The sequence below is a fragment of the Coregonus clupeaformis genome, chromosome 13 (assembly GCF_020615455.1).
Source record: "Coregonus clupeaformis isolate EN_2021a chromosome 13, ASM2061545v1, whole genome shotgun sequence".
In the NCBI taxonomy this organism is placed as follows: Eukaryota; Metazoa; Chordata; class Actinopteri; order Salmoniformes; family Salmonidae; genus Coregonus; species Coregonus clupeaformis.
Genome location: NC_059204.1, coordinates 23,940,445 through 23,962,627, shown reverse-complemented (window position 1 = coordinate 23,962,627; position 22,183 = coordinate 23,940,445).

Below are 22,183 nucleotides of genomic sequence, written 5' to 3'. Positions count from 1 at the left end.
TTTAACCTAATTCTCCTTTTACGTAAATTCTCCTAATGTTTGTCGTTTTAGTTCTCCTAACCTCTTACGTAAAATTAATTTTCCCTAAGAAAATTAGGCACTGAGCAAATTTCAGGTCTGCTGAGCGCAAACTTGAATGTTGTGAAAATTCTGTGCAACTTCCGGCGCACGTTTACTGTGAACACTGAGGTTGTACCCGCTTTAAGTTAGTTTTAACAGTGGCCAAGTAAGCTACTGTGGCTATTTGATCATAATGTAGGCCTACCAGAGTGGGCTACCATCAAAAACAATGGAGGAAAACGCATCCCATAACATTTTAACATGGAAATAGCTGTTCTATCATTCAGTAGCAGCCAATGTGTGGTGTTCAATGCCTACATTCCATGAGACTTTTGAAAAAGGGCTTTACATTAACATCTTTATCCACTTGTCCTTCAGACAAGGTGACTGAAAATGTTGTGTCTGATGCAAGAACCCACTTTACAAAATAAAATGCATTATTATTCCCATACCATTATTAGAGAGAATCAGACAAATTATGCTAAACTATTGCCTATTGGCTACTTAGCTTATTCAAGACCGTCTCAAAATTCAACACTTCCCCTTTAAGACATAGTAAAGCTCTACCTGATTCGCTTTCAAATATGGCTAGAAATGCACACATTTTGTGCTCTTGTTGGAAGCCACCACTCCCCCATTGTTGACTAGAAATTAGCTATAACTGGGCTAATAACTCACTAACTAGCAAAGAATATGAACAAATGTGCACATGTGGCTACATGAAGCTCTCACTTTGATCTCAAAACCAGCCCATCTACTTTGACTGCTCATACTGTAGCCTAAACACAGTCCAGGGGAGTTGCACATGCTTGCAGCTTAGAGGGAACATTGTGTAAAATGTACCTACAAATTGCCCTGAGACCAGGTTGAATGTGGGGTGAGTTTATTTTTTAAAGCTCCCTCTTGCCTGTTGATGATTTTCATTAAATCCTCAGCCTAGTCTCTGGACTGGGCATCCATCACTGGATAATTGTTTTCAAGCCGACATCTTCAAATCTCAAAGGGAGGCAATCAGTCTGTCTTCAGTGTGACCTTGGGCTCTGGGTCAGTTTAGGGCAATAACCTATGCTCTTTCTGGGGTTAGTGGTTGTGAACCAGAGTAAAACAAAGCTATTAACAAAACAACAATGCAATAATTGCTCCCACAAATCAACTATTTTATGGTCCTCAGTAAAACACTTGTTACATATGCAGTATTTTTGCAGAGTAATGGGCTTTTCAAAATGTATAACTATGGTGTAGACATTATACTTTGAAAATACATACTATGAAAGCAATTTTCTAATTTTGGGCGAGAGAAACCACTGTAGTATTCTGTTTTCTACATTGTGTTTGTCATCTACAGAGAAGTCTTAAAAGCCAGGAAATAGCCTTCTTGAATATATCCTGACAACCATTTCTGATGTGCTGAGAAGGTTTTGTGAAAAGATTGACGCTGTGCAGATGTGCCAAATCCTTGTTCCGCTCTTTGTTGGGAGATTTTCCCAGTCATTTCCAACGTTTTGGAGCTAGGGACTGACCAGATTTTCCACAAGTAATAAATTATTGTTATTTGTGTGATCTGCGTGACAGATTTTTGTCTTCAGTCTTTAGTGTTCAGCAGAAGGGGCAGCTTTGGACTGGGGTTCTTGTTTGCTCTCAGTACGTGTTCATATTTCAGATACCCAACTGACTTTGTAATTCCCATATAGGTATAATATCATCCTTTCCTTGTAAATCAACTTTTGTGTTTCGAAGCTATTGTTTTGAGGGGAGCGTTTGATTTGTAAAATAACTAATTATCTTAGGTAGATCCTGACTTAAAACCAAAACATCGTATTTATTTGTGTATGTTAATGGAGTTGAAGTTACCACAATAAACCGTTATGGTACTTTGGCAAAAACAACCTGATAATAAACTGGAAATATAATGTTTCTGACCCAGTGATTCTTTCAGCACAGTGAGACTCAAACACCCAGTAGAAACTGTTTATTTCCATGCATTAAGAAGCAGTGCATCCCCATCTCAAAGAATGGTGATCTCACCTAGTAGTAGTGTACTACAAGCATGGGCGCTACTTTCACTGGGGACGGGGGGTCATGTCCCCCCCACACACACACACATTCTGAAATTGTATTTTTGGCCCCCCCAGTTTTATCGTTGCAATGTGATACAAAAAGCTGCAACGGTGTGCTTTAGGGCCAGGCGGACACCTCTGAGCGGTTGGGTAGGCTGTTTGGAGTCTTCAGCCGGCTGGATTTAGGATCGCTGGCTGGACCAGCACCAGAGAGTTGAGCATAGATCAGTGTCTATGTGTTGCGCTCTTTCTCCGAGTTGTAAAAGCAAGCAGAGCAGAAACTGGCTACTCTTTAGTTGACTGATGTAGCTGGCAAGGTAACTGCTGTTTAACGTAACATACATTTTTTAAACTAGTGTTTATTTGCGGTGCTGAGCTAGTATTGTAACTGACATGTAACGTTAGCTAATGTTTCATCCCCTGTCGACTGAGATGAATGGATAAGCTATGCTAGCTAGTAGCTACCACAGCCAGGTCAGCTCTAGCCTCTAGTTATCTGTCAGATAGAGATATGAAGTGGCTATTATTACTATCTAACAGCTGATGTTTGTACGGAAACATTTTGTTGCCTTTGTTTTGTCTGTTTCAGAAGTGAATGAACTTGGCTAGCTTTCACCGGTTGATGTACCATTAGAGAGCTGGCCAAAAGTTGGCTAACGTTATCTATTATTTTTGCCTCAATCACAGTAGACCTGAATCAAATGATGAAACCATCGGCCAAATGATTGAATATTGATATTCTGATGTTTTTTCAGTGCAATGTGAGTTTTATTAGTCAGTATGGCAATGTAACGTTATTCATCTCTCAGTTTCCCTAGCTAATTCCCTACTTTTCACACTGACACAGTAATAAACAACTCTAACGTTACAAGGTTCACTGTCATGGTGCACAGTAGAGGTCTGCGCGGGCCCTATTTCTTAATTCTACTCCCACCTTTCTGTCCGACTCGCTACCGCTACTGCAAGGACTGTTCCCAAACCCAACCGCAGTCCAGCAATGTTATTTTAGGCGTATGTGACGCAGGTCACTTGCCAGTCATGCTCCCAGCAATTTTGCCCCCAATAGGCAATATCAAATGCACAAAAATAACTTAACTAATAGGTTAAATTACTGGAGATTCTCGAATGGCCCCTATATTGTATTACTGGGCTATATCAGCAAATATGCTAGATGTAGTTTGAAGAGAGCAGAGTTGGAGAGACTTGCACTTTCTCTTGCACTGTTAAAGCCTACCTTTTAGGAGTGGGAAGATTTTCAGACTGAGAAATATGGGTGATAAATATTTAGGCCTACTTCTAGGCATTGTAGTAAACTATAGACTAATCATAGGCATATTTAGGAAGTACATTTCCTTGGAAAGATAACTGCCCCTTGCTTCTCTGTCCATGCATAGGCTATAGCCTACTCCAGGGTTCTTCAATTCCGGTCCTGGAGGGCCGAAACACCTCTGTTTTTCATCCTCTCCTTCTAATCAGGGGCTAATTCAGACCTGGGACACCAGGTGAGTGCAATTAACTACCAGGTAGAAATAAAAAACAGAAGTGTTTCGGCCCTCCAGGACCGGAATTGAAGAACCCTGTCCTACTCTATTTAATTGAAACCACGCACACCTGATCTTTCAGGTATGGCTACTGAACTTGAAGCAGCAAGAATGATGACAGCGACACTTGCTACGTTTTGCATAGTCCTATAGGATGTAGCCTACCTTTTAGGAGGACGATTTGCAGGCAGAGACAAATAAATGGGTAATCAATATTTATTGAAAATGAAAAGGCGCAACCCTCGCTCACCGTAGTAGCCTAACCTATGCGTGTGTTGGCCTTTTCCTTTTCAATTATTACATGTTTTGATTGTACTTCGACTCATGTTGGTTGAGCGCTCTCTACTTCTTTCCAGTATCAATATTTATTTACAGACTGTAGTAAACATATTCAAGTTAACTGCCACATGATTCCCCGCCCATTTAGGCAGCCTATTCTATTTAAATGAGACCACACATACTAGGTGCACTTGAACTCTCACGCCCAACTAGGAGAGGTAGGCTACTGAAGTTGAAGCAGTGTGTGAATAATGCGAAAAATATGTGCTTTTAATACAATAGGTAGGCTAACGCATACAAAGCAGAAAGAGGACCATTTCCAAATAATCTGTGGGACAACAAACATATTTCATCCCAAAGTCGTCTGTCTGACAGCCCGCTCCCGGCCGCAGATGAAAAATGCCGACCATGCAGCATTGATCTCTGTCGGAACCTCTGCAGGCATCCCGCGGGAATGCAGCCCTCTAGTGCAGTCAGTACACAACACTATGCCCATCATGTCTCAGCTAGATCAGATGGTGACAGGGGTCCCAGCAGGGTCAGACAGACAGGGAAGACCAGTCTATGGAGCTCAGGTGAGTTTTGCAGTAGGCCTATATTAACAATATCAGTGAATGATACAAAGTTCCATCTTGAATTGATGGGTAGACCTATAGTAGCTATGGGACAGCATCTTAAGCTTAAAGCTACAGTCTGGGATCTGGGAATAATGGTCATTTTAATTATTGAACCATTGATTCTATTCTTGAATAATATAATGTATAAATGTACACCAAGGTAATTCTTTGTCATGCCTCATCGTAGGAGGATCAGATGGTGACAGGGGTCTCAGCAGGGTCAGGCAGCCAGGGAAGACCAGTCTGTGACGGAGGTGAGGTGAATTTTTACAGATACAACACTTTATTATCTCTGTGCAGCAAACACTGGACAAGCCAGATGCTATTTTAAGGCAGTCTGACAAACCTCAAGTTGATTTCCAAACTGTATCAAGGGTTGATAGAGGCTTTTCCCGATGACACAAAAAATGTAAAACTAAAATGTGAGGAAGACCTGGTAGAAGCTATTGATGAAGATGATGAATGGATACATATATGTTTCAATGCCAGGTCATGTTCATATATTCTCAGACATAAATTACTGCAGTTTAAGGTCATCCATAGAATGTACTATATGCCAGTGAAACTGAATAACATGCACTCAGAAATGTAATTCCTCTGCTGGAGGTGTAAAACACAAAAGGGGACATATTTGCATATGTTATGGTCTTGTGAAGGCTGATTGAATTCTGGCAAAGAGTATGTTCTTTTATCTCAGCATGTCTACAAATTCTCCCTTATCCCTGTTTTTGTTTGCTTGGAAATGTTGATACTGGAGACTGTTATCTGAAGAAACTGTGTAACCAAGCATTAATAGCGGTTAAGAAATGCATTGCCATTAATTGGAAGGTTGGTTATCCTCCCATAATGTCAAGTTATGTATCACTAGATTTGATTTATTACAAGATTAAGGATATACTGGGCAACTTTCATAAGGTCTGGATGTCTTATATATAATACAGTATGACTAAAGGAGTCTGTATTGAAAACATGCCCACGTCAGGGGAGATACCTATTTAGGCAATCCCTAGCGGCTGGGCTGCTCTGTCCTGGCCCTGGGGGTCTGCCATCCTGTGGGTTGTCACTCTGGCCTTGGCCTAACACACCCGAAACCAATAATGAATGTTTCACTAAGATCCTAAAGCTGAGTGAGGTGTGTTGGGTTGGGGCGCTGCAGGGCCGTGGACCCATAGGGACGGGGCGACCCAGCTATATTGTGTGCAAGTAAAAAGAGCTCTACAGTACCATTAGGCCTCTGAGATTAATTATATGGAGGATTTGCTGTTTCTGTGTGTTAATGTTATTTGAGGTGTTTGTGGGTTTTTTTGTTTAGTTTTTTGTTTCCAAACCTTTCCATTGGGAATTTAAAAAATTGAAGGTGTGAACTGGGAAGTAAATTGTGTTTGGAGAGAGTTGAGTTATTGACTGGTGGGGGTCGGGCGTGCAGGCGGCTCTGGCTGAAATTTGATATAGAGGATGTCTTAATAAAGACAATTAAAAGTATTTGTATATTTACAACATGTATTATTAAATTACCTTTGATCTAGTTTAGTCTTATCAATCACTTAAACATATTTAATAATGATCTCTTACCTAGCTTGATGACTGTGGGCATTTTTGCTTACTTTTTCTCCTAAATAGAGACGGCATATTGGATTGTGTAAAAATGCAGGAAATTAGCTTTAGATGCCCAAAACAATTCTCGGGAGGACCCCCAGATCCCCCGCCAGGTTATGTCCCCCTCCACTTCTAAAACCAAAGTGGTGCCCCTGACTACAAAGGAAATGTATTCTTCCTGTGAGCTGTAACAGCAGAACCCTCCCTGACAAAGAGTTGATTATTGGTGCTCAGCTCAGTGTGAAAGGAACATCTCCATGTCCTCAGTCAGCTGCTGAGCAAACAGATCAGTCTCTGTCTCTGCTGTGCTGTGGGTCGTCAACGACAAGCCAGGAGCCTTGTTTGCCTCCCGGATTACAGTCTACAGCCGGGGCCATTATCCTGGATGTGGCCACTAGGGTTGTGGTCAATTATTTTTCAATTCAGGAAGTACACTAAAATTCTAATTTTCCTCAATGCTTCTCTCTGAGAAAATGTTCGGTTTACATCTTGAACTGACTGAATTGAAATGGAAATTACCCCAACCCTGTTGGCCCAACCTGGTCTCAGTGCATTTTGTATTATTCTGTACGTAAATCAGAGACACTCCATTTAGTATGATATGTTACGTTTTGTATGGCATGTATTAATTTGTGGATGTCCATGACCGATTTTGCATGATATGTTACGAATTACAATTCTATTATATGTTAAGTATTTGCAAAACGTACAATATGTTACTAATTCGCAAAACGTACAATATGTTATGAATTTGAAAAATGTATGATATGTTACGAATTCTAGCTAGGTGGGTAACGTTAGCTAGCGGGATAACGTTAGCTAGGCTTGGGGTTAGGGTTAAGTTTAGGAGTTAGGTTAAAGGGTTAAGGTTAGGGGAAGGTTAGCTAAAATGCTAAGTAGTTGCAAAGTAGCTAAAAAGTAGTAAGTAGTTGAAAAGTTGCTAATTTGCTAAAATGCTTAAGTTGTCCATGATGAGATTCAAACTCGCAACCTTTGAGTTGCTAGACATTCCCCGTTATACAATCACCCAAATCAACCACGTTACTTTTGTTTTTGCCTTAAGTAACCATCTGTCTTATGTAACCATACCAAACGTAATATATCATACTAATTTGAGTGATCCGGATTTATTTTACTATGTTACGTCTAGTCGATGAGATCAGGCTGGGTGGCCACAGCCCACTAAGGAACTTAGCTCTACACAGTCCTGTGTAGCTCAGTTGGTAGAGCATGGCGCTTGCAACGCCAGGGTTGTGGGTTCGATTCCCACGGGGGGCCAGTATGAAAAATGTATGCACTCACTAACTGTAAGTCACTCTGGATAAGAGCGTCTGCTAAATGACTAAAATGTAATGTATACCTCTCAACCCCTCTCATGCAGTAATAAAGGTGGACCTCGTTTCAGTTCAGTTGTACTCCTCTCTTGATCTCTAATGTTGAATATTTTTGGTTGGTTGTTTTTGAGGCCCCTTGCTATACCAAGCAAGAAATGCCTTCTCCAATCAAAACAAGGAATTGCCATAATTAAACTTCTGTGCTGGTTTCCTGTTGGATGTCAAGGTTCTGCACTGATGTAAGACCTGTGGCACTAACCATGTCCATACACTGCTAGTATTTAACTTAATTAATTTAACTTCACTCTGGAGAGGAATGCAGATGGGCTTAACTGGATTTTATTTCATGGTTCCTTTTGCAGGGAAGAAATGGCAGCCCGACCAGAATTCAGAACCACCGACAAATAGACCATTTGGTTTGAGTTATTGCAGCGCAAAGTCTGCCGATCAGACCGGAAACACTTTTTTATGCACTCGACAGACCTACTGTTGAATTGATATCTCTGTCACATGTATAGGAATAACATTGATGAACCTGTTTCTTCCAAAGCTGTATGCAGTGCTAATAGTTCCCTAAATCCACTCTCTCTCCTAAAGCCAGGGCAGGCATCAGCAATGGGTCACTGATTGCTCTTGTACGGAGGTTGGCCCAGTAAAAATGTGCCCCTTTACCAGCAGAGGGCAAGGAGGATTACCTTGTGATTTGAAGTGATTAGGTTACTGCCTTAGTAACCCCTTTTTCTCCTGCTGCTCCACTTTCAGAATTAAGCGTCACCCATTTATAAAGAGTGCTCCAGTACTCTGATACCCCTCCACCCATTCTGAGAAGGAGGATAAGAAACAGATGTATCTTTCTGCTGCACAATTTATCTATTGTGCTGCCTAGAGGCCTATGGTCCTGTGGTGGCAGCACTTGCCCCTGTTGGCTTCTCCATCTTTCTCTGGGTCAGTGTTCCTGAGAGGTGTTAGCAGAGTGAATCTGATCTGTGAAGGGAAGCACCATGAAATCATCACCTCACCCAGGTGGTTTATCTCCATCCTGCCACTGCCCTTATCACCTGCTCTCCCGTTTCCTCCTCTTTCAGCAACACCTTGTCAGATATAATAATATTATGCTCTCATATGATGGTGGGCCTGTAGAAGCCGACACTGCCATCTCTTTTCATGTTACATGAAATGTCTTTCTGTCCCCTTTCTTTAAGTGTGCATGTGGTGAAATAGGCTTTTGATTTTCTTAACCTTGTGCCATAATACCCGAAAAGAAATAGATGTATTTTGTTCAGTATTTGAACTCTCATTATTATTTTGTTTTATTGCACAATGGCCTCAGGGAACAACATTCATCATCTTTGTGAAGTCCTTCATACGGTGCATTCGGAAAGTATTCAGACCTCTTGACTTTTTCCACATTTTGTTACTTTACAGCCTTATTCTAAAATGGATTAAATAATAATAATAATCCTCATCAATCTGCACACAATACCCCATAAAGACAAAGTGAAAACAGGTTTTTAGACATTTTTGCAAATGTATTAAAAAATAAACAACAGAAATACCTTATTTACATAAGTATTCAGACCCTTTGCTATGAGACCCGAAATTGAGCTCAGGTGCATCCTGTTTCCATTGATCATCCTTGAGATGTTTCTACAACTTGATTGGAGTCCACCTGTGGTAAATTCAATTGATTGGACATGATTTGGAAAGGCACACACCTATCTATTTAAGGTCCCACAGTTGACAGTGCATGTCAGAGCAAAAACCAAGCCATGAGGTCGAAGGAATTGTACGTAGAGCTCCGAGACAGGATTGTGTCGAGGCACAGATCTGGGGAAAGGTACCAAAAAATGTCTGCAGCATTGAAGGTCCCCAAGAACATAGTGGCCTCCATCATTCTTAAATGGAAGAAGTTAGGAACCACCAAGACTCTTCCTAGAGCTGGCTGCCTGGCCAAACTGAGCAATCGGGGGAGAAGGGCCTTGGTCAGGGATGTGACCAAGAACCCGATGGTCACTCTGACAGCGCTCCAGAGTTCCTCTGTGGAGATGGGAGAAACTTCCAGAAGGACAACCATCTCTGCAGCACTCCACCAATCAAGCCTTAATGGTAGAGTGGCCAGATGGAAGCCACTCCTTAGTAAAAGACACATGACAGCCCGCTTGGAGTTTGCCAAAAGGCACCTAAACGACTCTCAGATCATGAGAAACAAGATTCTCTGATCTGATTAAACCAAGATTGAACTCTTTGGCCTGAATGCCAAGCGTCATGTCTGGAGGAAACCTGGCAACATCCCTACGGTGAAGCATGGTGGTGGCAGCATCATGCTGTGGGGATGTTTTTCAGCGGCATGGACTAGGAGTCTAGTCAGGATCAAGGGAAAGATGAATGGAGTAAAGTACAGAGAGATCCTTGATGAAAACCTGCTCCAGTGTGCTAAGGACCTCAGACTGGGGCGAAGGTTCACCTTCCAACAGGACAACGACCCTAAGCACAGAGCCAAGACAACGCAGGAGTGGCTTCGGGACAAGTCTCTGATTGTCCTTGAGTGGCCAAGTCAGAGCCCAGACTTGAATCCAATCGAACATCTCTGAGAGACCTGAAAATAGCTGTACAGCGATGCTCCCCATCCAACCTGACAGAGCTTGAGAGGATCTGCAGAGAAGAATACAGGTGTGCCAAGCTTATAGCGTCATATCCAAGAAGACTCAAGGCTGTAATCGCTGCCAAAGGTGCTACAACAAAGTACTGAGTAAAGGGTCTGAATACTTATGTAAATGTCATATTTCGTTATTTATTTTTAATTTGCAAACATTTCTTTTTTGTTTTTGCTTTGTCATTATAGGGTATTTTGTGTAGATTGATGAGGGAAAAAAACTAAATGTGGACAAAGTCAAGGGGTCTGAATGAACTGTATGTGCTTTATAAGCGGTTTATAAACCCTGACAGTTCCAGCAAAGTAAATCGAGAAATCTGTAAATATTGTGTGGCCAGATTGTAGTATGGAACTATATCACATCTATCATCATATGTACTTGTCCATTCCCTTTAGTCCTGGTTACACCTTGCAATAGCATGTGGTTGTCGTCATCCGATCAAGATGATCCGATCACTATCTGATTGAGATTTGTTGGATCTACACATGGTAATAAAATGTGTCTCTTATCTGCCCACAGTGTCTATACTGTGACGAGATTCCCTGGTCCCTCCCTGTATGCAAATGAATCCAACCTGCCTTGGATCTTCCTTGACACAAGCTTTATAAATCGACAGAAAACCGCACACTTTTATAGTCAATAGTTTTACACTGATTATTACAGCCTATATTTGTTATCCAACTATTTAAGACTGGGCATAATAGGCTACTGTCCCGATATCCTCCACCTGTCCACAGCCATACAAATAAATATTTCAAATATCCTCCTGTTTTCAAAACAGTAAAACAGCTTTGTAGGCCTAAGTGCATTGGTTGTGTTTAGGCAGGTCTTAAGAAGAATTGGCATACCAAAAGTTTGTATTTCGAAGAACCTCTAATATGATAATCTATAGCCAGACATGTTGTCAAATTATGAAAATTGATAAAAGCGGCAATGGATAATATATAAAGCCATACTATGGCTTTATAAAGGAATAATTGTCAATCTAAAAGTAGCATAAAGAGTCCTTAATATTTTATATCAAATTGGACAGTGGCCTTGCTCATGCTTACAGAAAGCTATGCGCCTTTACGCATCCGTTTGGACATATTCTGTACTTTATTGCTAGCAATTTGTCTGGAAAATACTCAAAGATTCACAGAATACAATATAATATAATACAATCGAAAAGGATTGCATTGTATTCCAGGAGAGCGATTGTTATTTAGTATAGGCCTAAACAGTTTTACCAAAGAAAAAGAAAAATGCTACATACTGGGAGAAAAACAAGGTTTGGTTTCCTCCAAATCATTGATGAGTGATAATTCAGTAACAAATTCTCTTTCACTCAGGGAGGGTTTATAGACTGGTATACTAGCATTACAGAATTTTAACTAAACTACAAATGTATTGGGGAAGCATGGGATGGACTGATGGAGTCGCAGCAGAAGAGCGCAGTGCATGACAAGTGTATTGCAAGGTACTGTATAATGTGTAGGCCAAATTTTCCACCTGTACCTTTAGATCTAGCCAGAGGGGATTTTTTTTATAAAGTATCCATAGGAAAGCCACTGTATTATTTTCATATCTGATATAGCCAAAAAAGTTGATAAAGCGCCCAGCAGCTTTCCCTCAATATTGCCACATCACTGTCCAGAATGAACGGTGGGATGGTCACCCAATAGCATGTCCAGCTATGAATAAAATGGGCATTGGGTTCTCCCATTCCCACTACTGCTATAACAGTCCTTGGCCTTTCTGTACGATGTTTTCAAAATGTTTGATTTTGCGCTGGCATTGGGAGTGGGAACGGGGAACCCTTTTTCTCTCATTAGGGATGATACAGTATCTCTTCATAAGTGTCTTTATTTCTATATGCGTGATCTAATTTCGATTAGACTGTGGAATCCGACCCCAGTGCCGGTAGGCACTTGGTTTCTAATGAAGATCATGATCTTAATTCTGGAGGAATTGCAGAGGTATCGTTGTCAATAATGACTACCTCAACTGGCTGGTGTGATTTTTTTGAGAGGGCGGGAATATCGTGACGTTGGCCAAATGTATAGCATTAGTTGTCAGGGTACATTTACACTTCAAGGCTATCCGTACAAGATGCTTCTTCGATTACCTCCGGAGGTGGTCAGAAAAATCTTATCACAATCAGATCGCAATGCGTCTTTTGATTGTCTACACCTGCCAATGGTGTTGGATTCTGGATCCAGAAAATAAGGCCTACAGTTTCATAAATGGATAAACAGTCCTATACACTGTGTAGATGCAGGCCTGAGCACTCCTCTTTGAAGACCACATATAATGTTTTAAAAAGTGCCACCCATTTGTCACTTGAAAGGACTTAGGCTACTCAAAGCAGAGGTATAGAATGGTTATGAACAAATGGTACACAAAAGATGTGTTCCAATCTTCTCCTGAGTGTAGGCCAGAATGTAGAGCATTGGATGGTGATCGTTTTTACTGAGGTGGACCCTGCTGTGAGGTACGCTCTGGCCTGTTTTCACAAGAAGAGCACCTGAAAATGCATACTTCAAGATTACATTTTCACATTGGTAAGCTGCACTCAATAAATGTTATTTGATGGTGTGTTTTCCCTATGTTGGTGTTTATAGGGCAGAGGTCGGTAACAGGCGGCCCGCGAGCCAAAACCGTCTGCGAGCAATTTTCTTTTGGCCCTCAAAGTTTTTAGTAAAAAATTATATTTTAGTTTTTGGTAAAAAAAGACTGTAGAATGACCAGGAATTCAGCTAAAAATTAGTTTAATTAGGAATTCTGTTCCCAAGAAACATATGTGATCGTGTTTCAATGTAATTCAAGGTATGAAATTATTGTTATTTTCAAATACAATCTCTTTCTACACATAGTTAGTTGTGGTCTATGAAAAAATTAAAATGTATGCACTCACTAACTGTAAGTCGCTCTGGATAGGAGTGTCTGCTAAATGAAAAAAATAAAAAATAAAGTTCAATGTGCAGTGTACAAATTATTATAATTATGTTCCGACCATCCGCTCCGACAAAAATCGTCCCGCGGCTGAATCTAGTTGCCTACCCCGTTATAGGGAAATCTTAGCGCTTTCATTGGTTATGGTGCTATGTTATGTAGGATGTCGTAGACACAAATGCTTTATATCAGTACAAACTGACAATAGCATCCTGTAGTGTTTGGTTGTGGACATTTGATGAACAATGCAAACTAAACATTTTTGTGGGTATGAAATCTATTGTTTCCATCTGGAGGCTCTTTTTAAAGTTTTGGTTTTGCTTGGGCAGATTTTTTAAATGTTGATTATTGATCTCTATGCTGTGAATCATAGTTGTGTTTTGAATAATATCTACTGGTGAAAGATAGCACAATAGAGTAATAATTTATGAATTGAAGTTGTTGCATTAATTGTAACAAGCCAGGAAGCGCTACAATATGTCAGTGTGTTAGAAATGTTCTGGGAAAAAGCTGGGACTAACTTGTATCATCAACAAGAGGACACTTCATTCAATCGCATTGTATGTCAACTTTCAGATCTTTCTCACGATAATGCAATGGCATTCACATTAGTGACTTGATTTAACTAACAACAATCTTGTGAGCCAGTAGATGGGAGTATGTGAGCGTTAAAACATGTTTATGCATCATGATGAAACTTTCCAGTCTGGTGGTGGTGCTTAGAAACACGGGACTGGAGGGAAAGAGGGATAAAAGGCAAGTGTTGAATGGATGCCAGACAGGTAAATCTTTTCATGGGGTAGTTGGGTAGCTGTGACTCAGGACCCATTCAGGCCTGGATCCCAGGAGGTGAAAGGTAAGTGGTCTTATCTTCTCCTGGCCAGCCTCCAGCCTCTTGATATATCTGATACTCTTGAGATAGGGGAGACAATGGGACAACATTGTGAGCTGGAAGAGCTATTCCTCTCAAACGTTTAAGCATGTTTCCTTCCCAAACGTTTAAGCATGTTTCCCTCCCAAATGTTTAAGCACTGTATTCAGATCACTTTAGGCTCTTTCTTTGGGGTTCGTTCTACATATACAGAGAATAATTGTACAAAGGCAACCCACTGGGCACAGATGTCAATTCAACGTCTATTCCATATTGGTTCAATGTCATTTCATTGAAATGACATGGAAACAACATTGATTCAACCAGTGTGTGCCCAGTGGGCAAGTTGTATCAACATTAAATAGCATGATGTTAACTAACTATGAGTAGCTAATTGATAAAACAAAAGTAATGCTATCTCACCATTCTGGTTTGCAGGTACTAAATCTAAACAAACAAACATACTTTTTGATGAAGGTTTGGCTATTATCTGGTAAAGAACTAAGAGTTATTTAATTTGTGTCCACTCAGAACAGCCAAAAGGTTTCATTTCCCCTATGTGTTGGTTAAAAGGTGAGATGGGAGATCAAAGGACTGTGTGTTGATCCTGGCTTAAACAGGAATGGAGAGCCTCTGTGTAAAATGGTCAACCCTGAGACGCTGCTATGGTGCTCCAGCGACAGTATGCTCTGCTGAAGCCCCCTCCTTCCCCACACACAGTATAACCCATGCCCATTCACAGTTGACTGCAATAAAACATATTTCGCCCACTCTGCCAGAACCAGAAACACGGCATAGTGCAGTCACACTACAAATAGGATACATGCTTAAAGGCCCATTGGAGTCAAAAACATGATTTTCCTGTGTTTTATAAATATATGATAATGCCATTTTATTGGAAGAGCTGTTTAAAAAGACCACCTGAAATTTCAGCCTGTTTTGGTGGGATGGAGTTTTGGCGTGCCTGGCGACATCACCAAGTGGTATAAGTATAAAGTTGAAGTCGGAAGTTTACATACACTTAGGTTGGAGTCATTAAAACTTGTTTTCCAACCACTCCACACATTTCTTGTTAACAAACTATAGTTTTGGCAAGTCGGTTAGGACATCTACTTTGTGCATGACACAAGTAATTCTTCCAACAATTGTTTACAGACAGATTATTTCACTTATAATTCACTGTATCACAATTCCAGTGGGTCAGAAGTTTACATACACTAAGTTGACTGTGCCTTTAAACAGCTTGGAAAATTCCAGAAAATTATGGCTTTAGAAGCTACTGATAGGCTAATTGACATAATTTGAGTCAATTGGAGGTGTACCTGTGGATGTATTTTAAGGCCTAGCTTCAAACTCAGTGCCTCTTTGCTTGACATCATGGGAAAATCAAAAGAAATCAGCCAAGACCTCAGAAAATAATTTGTGGACCTCCACAAGTCTGGTTCATCCTTGGGAGCAATTTCCAAACGCCTGAAGGTACCACGTTCATCTGTACAAACAATAGTACGCAAGTATAAACACCATGGGACCACACAGCCGTCATACCGCTCATGAAGGAGATACGTTCTGTCTCCTAGAGATGAACGTACTTTGGTGCGAAAAGTGCAAATCAATCCCAGAACAACAGCAAAGGACCTTGTGAAGATGCTGGAGGAAACAGGTACAAAAGTATCTATATTAACAGTAAAACGAGTCCTATATCGACATAACCTTTTTACCTCCCGAGTGGTGCAGTGGTCTAAGGCACTGCATTGCAGTGCTAGCTGTGCCACTAGAGATCCTGGTTCGAATCCAGGCTCTGCTGTAGCCGGCCGCAACCGGGAGACCAATGAGGCGGCGCACAATTGGCCCAGCGTCGTCCAGGGTAGGGGAGGGAATGGCAGGCAGGGAGGTAGCTCAGTTGGTAGAGCATGGCGTTTGCAACGCCAGGGTTGTGGGTTTGATTCCCACGGGGGGCCAGTATGAAAAAAAAAATATATATATATATTAAGAATAATGTATGCACTAACTTTAAGTCGCTCTGGATAAGAGCGTCTGCTAAATGACGAAAATGTAAATGTAACCTGAAAGGCCGCTCAGCAAGGAAGAAGCCACTGCTCCAAAAACGCCATAAAAAAGCCAGACTACGGTTTGCAACTGCACATGGGGACTTTTTGGAGAAATGTCCTCTGGTGTGATGAAACAAAAATATAACTGTTTGGCCATAATGACCATCGTAATGTTTGGAGGAAAAAGGGGGGGCTTGCAAGCCGAAGAACACCATCCCAACCGTGAAGCACGGGGGTGGTAGCATCATGCTGTGGGGGTGCTTTGCTGCAGGAGGGACTGGTGCACTTCACAAAATAGATGGCATCATGAGGAAGCAAAAGTATGTGGATATATTGAAGCAACATCTCAAGACATCAGTCAGGAAGTTAAAGCTTGGTCGCAAATGGGTCTTCCAAATGGACAATGACCCCAAGCATACTTCCAAAGTTGTGGCAAAATGGCTTAAGGACAACAAAGTAAAGGTATTGGAGTGGCCATCACAAACCCCTGACCTCAATCCTATAGAAAATATGTGGGCAGAACTGAAAAAGCGTGTGCGAGCAAGGAGGCCTACAAACCTGACTCAGTTACACCAGCTCTCTCAGGGGAAATGGGCCAAAATTCACCCAACTTATTGTGGGAAGCTTGTGGAAGGCTACTCGAAACGTTTGACCCAAGTTAAACAATTTAAAAGCAATGCTACCAAATACTAATTGAGTGTATGTAAACTTCTGGCCCACTGGGAACGTGATGAAAGAAATAAAAGCTGAAATAAATCATTCTCTCTACTATTAATCTGACATTTCACATTCTTAAAATAAAGTGGTGATCCTAACTGACCTAAAACAGGGAATTTTTACTAGGATTAAATGTCAGGAATTGTGAAAAACTGAGTTTAAACGTATTTGGCTAAGGTGTATGTAAACTTCCGACTTCAACTGTATATATATACTGAACAAAAATAGAAACGCAAAATTCTGCCAATTGAAATAAATAAATTAGGCCCTAATTTATGGATTTCACATGACTGGGCAAGGGTGCAGCCATGGGTGGGCTTGGGAGGGCAATGGCCCACCCACTGGTGAGTGAGACCCAGCCAGTCAGAATGAGTTTTTCTCCATAAAAGGGCTTTATTACAGACAGAAATACGCCTCAGTTTCATCGGCTGTCCGGGTGGCTGGTTTCAGACGATCCCGTAGGTAAAGAAGCCGGATGTGGAGGTCCTGGGCTGGCGTGGTTACATGTAGTCTGTGGTTGTGAGGCCGGTTGGACGTACTGCCAAATTCTCTAAAACGACGTTGGAGGAGGCTTATGGTAGAGAAATGAACATTCAATTATCTGGCAACAGCTCTGGTGGACATTCCTGCAGTCAGCATGCCAATTGTATGCTCCTTCAAAACTTGAGACATCTGTGGCATTGTGCTGTGTGACAAAACTGCAAATTTTAGAGTGGCCCTTTATTGTCCCCAGCGCAAGGTGCACCTGTGTAATGATCATGCTGTTTAATCGGCTTCTTTATATGCCACACCTGTTAGGTGGATGGATTATCTTGGCAAAGGAGAAATGCTCACTAACATGGATGTAAACATAATTTGAGAGAAGTAAGCTTATTGTGCGTCTGGAAGATTTCTGGGATCTTTTATTTCAGCTCATGAAACATGGGACCAACACTTTACATGTTGAGTTTATATTTTTGTTCAGTATACAGCACCAGTCAAAAGTTTGGACACACCTACTCATTCAAGGGTTTTTCTTTATTTTTACTATTTTCTACATTGTAGAATAATAGTGAAGACTTCAAAACTATGAAATAACACATATGGAAACATGTAGTAACCAAAAAAGTGTTATACAAATCAAAATATATTTTATATTAGAGATTCTTCAAATAGCCACCCTTTGCCTTGATGACAGCTTTGCACACTCTTGGCATTCTCTCAACCAGCTTCACCAGGAATGCTTTTCCTACAATCTTGAAGGAGTTCCCACATATGCTGAGCACTTGTTGGCTGCTTTTCCTTCACTCTGCCGTCCGACTCATCCCAAACCATCTCAATTGGGTTGAGGTCGGGGGATTGTGGAGGCCAGGTCATCTGATGCAGCACTCCATCACTCTCCTTCTTGGTAAAATAGCCCTTACACAGCCTGAAAGTGTGTTGAGTCATTGTCCTGTTGAAAAACAAATGATAGTCCCACAAAGCCCAAACCAGATGGGATGGCGTATCACTGCAGAATGCTGTGGTAGCCATGCTGGTTAAGTGTGCCTTGAATTCTAAATAAATCACAGACAGTGTCACCAGCAAAGCACCCCCACACCATAATACCTTCTCCTCCATGCTATACGGTGGGAACTACACATGCGGAGATCATCCGTTCACCAACACCACGTCTCACAAAGACACGGCGGTTAGAACCAAAAATCTCCAATTTGGACTTCAGACCAAAGGACACATTTCCACCGGTTTAATGTCCATTGCTCATATTTCTTGGCCCAAGCAGGTCTCTTCTTCTTATTGGTGACCTTTAGTAGTGGTTTCTTTGCAGCAATTCGACCATGAAGGCCTGATTCACACAGTCCCCTCTGAACAGTTTTTGTTGAGATGTGTCTGTGACTTGAAGTCTGTGAAGCATTTATTTGGGCTGCAATTTCTGAGGCTGGTAACTCTAATGAACTTATCCTCTGCAGCAGAGGTAACTCTGGGTCTTCCATTCCTGTGGTGGTCCTCGTGAGAGCCAGTTTCATCTTAGCGCTTGATGGTTTTTGCGACTGCACTTGAAGAAACTTTCAAAGTGTTTGACATTTTCCATATTGACTGACCTTCATGTCTTAAAGTAATGATGGACTGTCGTTTCTCTTTGCTTATTTGAGCTGTTCTTGCCATAATATGGACTTGGTCTTTTACCAAATAGGGCTTGTCACAACACAACTGATTTGCTCAAAACATTAAGAAGGAAAGAAATTCCACAAATTAACTTTTAAGAAGGCACACCTGTTAATTGAAATGCATTCCAGGTGACTACCTCATGAAGCTGGTTGAGAGAATGCCAAAAGTGTGCAAAGCTGTCATCAAGGCAAAGGGTGGCTATTTGAAGAATCTCAAATATAAAATGTATTTTGATTTGTTAAACATTTTTTGGTTACTATATGATTCCATATGTGTTATTTCATAGTTTTGATGTATTTGCTACCATTATACAATGTAAAAAAAAATCAGGTTACAGATCCCTCACATTAGGCTTGTCCAATTATCACCCTCACTCAGACCACTCCCAGACAAGCCTAGCAAATTTCTTGCTTGAGAAATTGCTCTTTGCTAATAAGCTATTTTTGATGAAGGGAGAAAAAGTGGCTGTGATAATGTTAATGGTTTCTCTTGACAATATAACTTTCTCTACACTGAAAACTCAAAATATACAGTCAGGTCCAAAAGTATTGGTACCCTTCATAAAGATAATAAGCTATATTGTATGCTAAATAAATATATTATTTTATACAATACAATTTCTCAGAGAGAGATATTTTGTTTAACAAGTAATTAAAAAAAATCTTTAAAAGATAGTTGTCAAAATGATTGGCACCCCTGTTTTCAATACTCCGGTACCCTCCCCTTGCGACGATAAAGGCACTGAGACTTTTTCTAAAATGTTTTATGAGATTGGAGAACACATTGGGAGGGATCTTAGGCCATTTCTCCGTACAGAATCTTTCCAGATCTTTGATATCCTTCAGTCTTTGCTTATGGATTGCCCTCTTCAATTCAAACCATAGGTTTTCAATGGGGTTCAAGTCCAGAGACTGAGATGGCAATTGCAAAAATTTTATTTTGTGGTCACTTAACCATTTCTTTGTGGATTATGATGTGTGCTTGGAGTTATTGTCTTGCTGGAAGAGCCACTTGTGGCCAAGTTTCAGCTTCCTGGCAGAGGCAACCAGGTATTTGGCTATAATCAGTCCCTCCAGGATTTTGTGATTCTGCGATTTTTTTAGCAAAATCAACAGTTCCCTGCATATTATGGGCTCCCGAGTGGCGCAGCGGTCTAAGGCACTGCATCTCAGTGCTTGAGGCGTCACTACAGACCTCCTGGTTTGATTCCAGGCTGTATCACAACCGGCCGTGATTGGGAGTCCCATAGGGCGGCATACAATTGGCCCAGCATCGTCCGGGTTTGGCTGGTGTAGGCCGTCATTGTAAATAAGAATTTGTTCTTAACTGACTTGTCTAGTTAAATAAAGGTAAAATAAAATTATGTGAGGGCTTGCAATTTCAACCAATCACCACACATTTACAGAATCATATGGTTCAATCAGCCACACGTCAAACTTTTCCCCCTCGTCAGCGCATTTTCATGTAAGATTTGACAAAATCATTGCATATTGCCATGCAAAATGTCAAAATTGACACACCAAAATCAAGCATTTTTGCCCGCAAATATTTAAAAAAAATCGCTGTGAAATGCTGGAATGACTGTAAAATGTCCTGGTACTTGATAGAGTTTATGATGCCATTGACCTTAACAAGAGCCCCAGGACCAGTGGAAGCAAAACAGCCCCATACCATCCATTTTTTACAGTAGGTATGAGGTACTTTTCTGCATATGCATCCTTCTTTCGACGAAAAGCTCACCACTGGTGTGCGAAGCCAAAGAGCTCTATTTTCGTGTCATCTGACCCTAGCACCGGTTTCAATCCAAGTGACAATGCCGTTTAGCAAACTCCGGGCGTTTACATTTGTTGGTTTCAGGATTTTTTCAGGCAACCCTTCCAAAGAGCCTATTGGCATGAAGGTAGCGTCTAACTGTACATTTCGAGACAAGTTCTGTAATTCTCCAACTTTGGCCCTTAGATTTGTATTTTCCTCCTGAACCATCTTCCTCACTGTGCGTGGGGACAAGCTAGGCCTACCAGGCAAGTGTAACACTGTTCCAATAGTTTTAAACTTCTTAAAGTTTGCCCTAATAGTGGTAAGTGGCATATTTCATTTTTTAGCTATTTTTTGTACTCATTGCCTGATTTATGGTCAACAACCAGTTGTCTTGTTTTTGAGCTATTTGCCTTTACCAATGGTGATGAGTGACACAGGGATTTTACATGCTTGTTACTTCATTTTTATACCCCAGTGAAACAGGAAGCCCAGCATTGTAAAATCTGAAGAATTGTGGTCTTGCTTTAATTAATATCATAAAAATACTTTTCCAGTTTGTCTTTTGTTTTTGCAAAGACTGTATCAGGTTTTCAACATTGTTTTAGGCCTATACACTATTTGGCAAAGTGTCCCATAACATAACTGCCATCCATAAAAACTTGAATAGGTTTGAGTTATTGAATGAATAATAAAGTTGAATACTAAATGTTCAATTATAACTGAATTAATTTAATTCTGGGCTGGCTAAGCCAGTTAAATAAAATGCCATCCCTCTTTTAATCTGTGTCATTAGGACCAAGCTTTTTGAACATGAATTGTAGCCTGTAGGAAGCCTATACATTGTTCTCCTCTCCTTTCTCTCATGAAGTTTTTTTTCCCCATTAAAGAAAAACACCCGCACTAATTACCGGCGGTGGTTCCCGCTCAGTCAGACAACACACTGGAACAGTGTTAACAGTGGAAACATTCTTAATGAATGTGTCTTAAATGCATGGTTATTAAGGATCGTGGGTATGTGGTTGTTTTACTGTGGGGGAGCACTGAGCGTTACGGAATTCTCTGCAGGTGGCGAAGTGAGCAGAGAGAGCCAGGTAATAGAAAATGAACATGGTGATGCATGGGAACATGAAGCTATAAAGAGAAACTATAAAGCAATAGTTACCTCTCTTGCTTGTAAAAAATTACGAGGTGACCATGATGGAATCATATGTGCGTTACATATTTTCAATATGTTTTTGTTTAATATTATCGAATATATTTAAGAAAACTCAGCATATACAAATGAAATAATAATTTAATTAAAAACTGTTTTAATTAGATAGATGATGCTGATAAGAAAACAATAGGCCCAATGAAGGTAATGATAGTATAATATAATAATAATAGGCAAATTAAATAATTATAATAATAATAATAATAATAATAATATGCCATTTTTAGCAGACGATTTTATCCAAAGCGACTTACAGTCATGTGTGCATACATTTTTACATATGGGTGGTCCCGGGGATCGAACCCACTACCCTGGCGTTACAAGCGCCATGCTCTACCAATTGAGCTATAGAGGAC